The sequence below is a fragment of the Myotis yumanensis genome, unplaced genomic scaffold, assembly GCF_028538775.1.
Source record: "Myotis yumanensis isolate MYYU_CA2020_CCGP unplaced genomic scaffold, mMyoYum1.0.hap1 SCAF_8, whole genome shotgun sequence".
NCBI classification, from domain to species: domain Eukaryota; kingdom Metazoa; phylum Chordata; class Mammalia; order Chiroptera; family Vespertilionidae; genus Myotis; species Myotis yumanensis.
The window spans coordinates 79,835,771-79,839,342 of NW_027223759.1; the positions used below are offsets into that span (position 1 = coordinate 79,835,771).

Below are 3,572 nucleotides of genomic sequence, written 5' to 3' on the forward strand. Positions count from 1 at the left end.
AAAATAACGAGGGAGTTTAGAAATGTGTGTATGTTGGACACTATCGTTTATGGACTATATACTTCTGGGACAATCTGATGAAACCCCTGACTTCTTCCTTTTACATTTGCATACAATTCCAGGGGTTTCACAGATCTCTTTAAGTTTATGAACTTGAGGCCAAGAAAATCTCAGAATGGAACGTCCTTGGAAGTGCAGAGTTAACGGCAAATACATTATATATATATATGAGCCCATATATCAATGTTTTTATTTTAAACAAAGCAAGTCAATATATATTTTATTGAAGCAACCGTCAACCACTTATTTATTTCAGTCATATCTTTAAACAACCCTTCAAAGCTTGCTTTTACTGATTGGGCCCCATTAAATAGAATTCTGCCATTTTAAATTTCTGTATGTCTATAGGCAAATCGCCAGTACACAATAACATTGCCAGCTCTTTCAGTAGGTGTATTAACAGCTTTCATACTGGTTCATCTAATTGAACTGCCCTGTTGTAGTTCCTGGATTATCTCCACATCATGCCTTTAATCAAGTGGAGAGAGCTCCTTTGTGCATATCCACCCTAGGCTGTCTATACGCTTGCAGTAATTAGGCAATTTATTGAAATTCTGTTCTTATGTATCTTTCTGTCCACATTTAAAGAGATAGACAGTATTTTTACCTTCTAAGCCTGAGGGGGTTTAGTGCAGGGCAGGCAGTGGAAGTTGCCTTCAGAGTTTTTTTTTTTTTTCTTTCTTGGTTTGGTATTCTGAAAACTGAAACAAGGGAGTGATGTAGGAGGTAGGAGAAGTGAGAAAGAGAGCAAAGCAATACAAGAGAGTGGAGGTGATTTTACTAAAAGCTAGGGAGTTCTCATGGCCTTTGGTCCCAGTCACCTCCCTCTCAGGAACCTGGAGAGGAGACAAGAGTTTGGATGCTGAGAGTGTGGGCAGGAAGGGGATGGCTGCTTGGTCTGTCTTCCACAAGGGCAGGCTTAGGACTCGCATATACCTTCTCTGGACAGAGCTGGCTGTTAAGAGACTGTGCACATGTTAGCAGTGACTCGTGGGAACCCAAACCAGAGGCCTTCCAGGAATGGTTTCCTCATGTCTGCACAGGGACATGCACAGGGCTTGAGGGAAGAAAGGTCAGAATAATGACTACTATTGATTTCCTACCAGACTAGCCATGAAGGTGGGGTGAAGTGTCAGAATCAGATCTAGTGCAATTTCAAGAATATAAGGTTCCATGGCATACCCTGCACCTCATACCCTGTACAGTAAATTCACACCCATTCAGGAGATGCAGATGCAAGTCCTGCCTTCATGGAGCTCACAGTGAGGTGGGAGAAGTGAGACATAAATACAATGCTGCCATAGGCAACAATAAGGAATTATAGCAAATCAGAAGGAGAAAAAGGGTTGTTGGAAGGGATGGGGAAAAGTTTCATGGAATAAGCAGGTTTTTGAGCACATTTTGAAGGATCAGTGCAACTGAGATGTATGGATAAGGAAAAGAGGCTTTTCCAAGTGCAGGAAAGAATGTGAGTGGCAGCATAAAGAGGAGCATTGTGAAGAATAAGAGTCGTTTGGGTAAATTGTGAGTTGCAGCAAGAGGATGAGTGGGAAATATCCTTGGAAAGATAAGCTTAGAGCCACGCTAAAGATTTTTAGATAGATAGATGCTCTAATGGAAAGACAGATAATAGATCAATAAATATCTTGTAGTTCATATGGCCTTGAGTAAGTTTCTTAATCTCTTTGAGTTTCAGTTTTATTTATCTATGGAGGGTATACTATTACCTTGCAGGATTGTAAAATGAGAATAATAATGATGACAATGATGATGATAGCTACCATTTATCTATTTTGGCATATGAAAATTTATCAATACTGTGTTTTCATCATCAAAACTTATAATCTTGGTCTTTCCTTTTTGTCTTCGTATAAGGCCAAAGGAGAGACACGGCTTTCTGACAATCTTAAAGCAAACTCCAGGAATGTCACCAACAGCATGACCTTTACGACCAAATCCAGCCACCAGAACTTCGTCATTTTCCTTAATAAAATTTAAACAACCATCATTGGTACAAAGGCTGTGATTTCTTTACCATCCTTGATGAGCTGGACGCTGACAAACTTCCTGACAGCAGAATTTGGCTGCTTGGCTTCCGCCTCTACATTTTCCAGCACAAGTCCCTTTGCAAGGGAAGCCCATCCAAAAGGCTTGGCCCTCAGGGCTCTGCCCATATAGGCTTTCTTGACCTGCTGTTCATGCCACTTCTCATCTCATTGATCACTCCAGAGCTTCCAGGCAGTCTGAATGCCAACACTTGTCCATCCTGCCAACACCGCAGGCCTTAGCAAAAGAGATATAGTTACCATTTTTACCAGGGTATCTGTGTCTGGCATTTATTTCCATTCCATTCCATTCCATGCCATTCCATTCCATTCCATTCCATTCCATTCCATTCCATTCCATTCCATGCCATGCCATGTCATTTGATTCCCACTCAATCACTGAGCTATCTAGAGTGTGAGGAATCTGCAGTTACATACTTTATTAGTACTAGACTATTCTAACGCTCATCCAAATTTCTACTTGTTGCCTCCTGAATACACAATTCCTTAAAATTGGGCATGGGCATGTGACTTGCAATGGCCAGTGAAATGTGAATGAGAATAATGCTCAACTTCTGAACGGCAGCCCTTAAGTGATGGTGCTGAGTCTTCATTCTTTCTTTCTCTGCTGTGGGAAGCCATGCAGCCTTGTTTTGACATGGTGTATCAGGCGTAGGCACTTCTAGAAGCCCGAGTCCCTGAGTAATTATGATGAGCAGAGTCCTCTGCTCCCACTGAGCAGTGTAGATATGAAGTAGGTGAGAGATATAAACCTTTGTTGTTTTAAGTCCTTGTGATTAGGGGGGTATTTATTGTGTCCACATAACCTAGTAAGTTCTGATTATTGCCTCTTTAGTACAGTTCATCCATGCAGATGTAAGGCACAGCTCTGTGTGGCTTAAAGGAGATGATTGACTTTTCATTTTAGCTTAGTCCGGGCTAACTATGATGACTTCCTGAGGTCCTTCACTTTCACACAGTCCTTCAACACCAAGCTTGTTCATCAATCCTTTTTCCACACCCAAAATCTCTTTCTAATGCATCAAGCCCATTTTTTTCAACAGTTTTGGTGTTAATTTCAAAGCCCACTATAAAGGGGTTGATCAAAAAAGGAATAAAATAAAGGGAACAAAAAAAGGGAGAACTCATGGACACAGACAAAAGTGTGATGACTGCAGCAGGGCGGGAGGTGAGTGGAGGTGCAAGAGGGTACACAGGGGAAAAATGGATGAAAAATTTTTTAAAAATGTCAGAGAAACACATGCATGAGACATCACAGAAAATTAAAAACAAACAAAAAATAACAACAACAAAAAGCCCACTAGTATTAGCCTTTTCTTTCTTTCTTTTTAGCTATAAACCTGTTCTGTTTCTTCTTTTTCAATTGTTCTGTCTATATCAGAAACAGGTGAATATGAGTTCTGGATCACTAGGAGAATTGCTATTAATTCAAACCAAAATGATAGT

The 3,572-nt window shown here is 40.5% G+C and overlaps 1 pseudogene; it reads right to left on the minus strand.

Annotated features, from left to right (window-relative positions):
• Positions 1–1,898: 1,898 nt before the first annotated feature.
• LOC139015818 (small ribosomal subunit protein uS12-like) lies at positions 1,899–2,369 on the minus strand (annotated as a pseudogene).
• Positions 2,370–3,572: the final 1,203 nt, after the last annotated feature.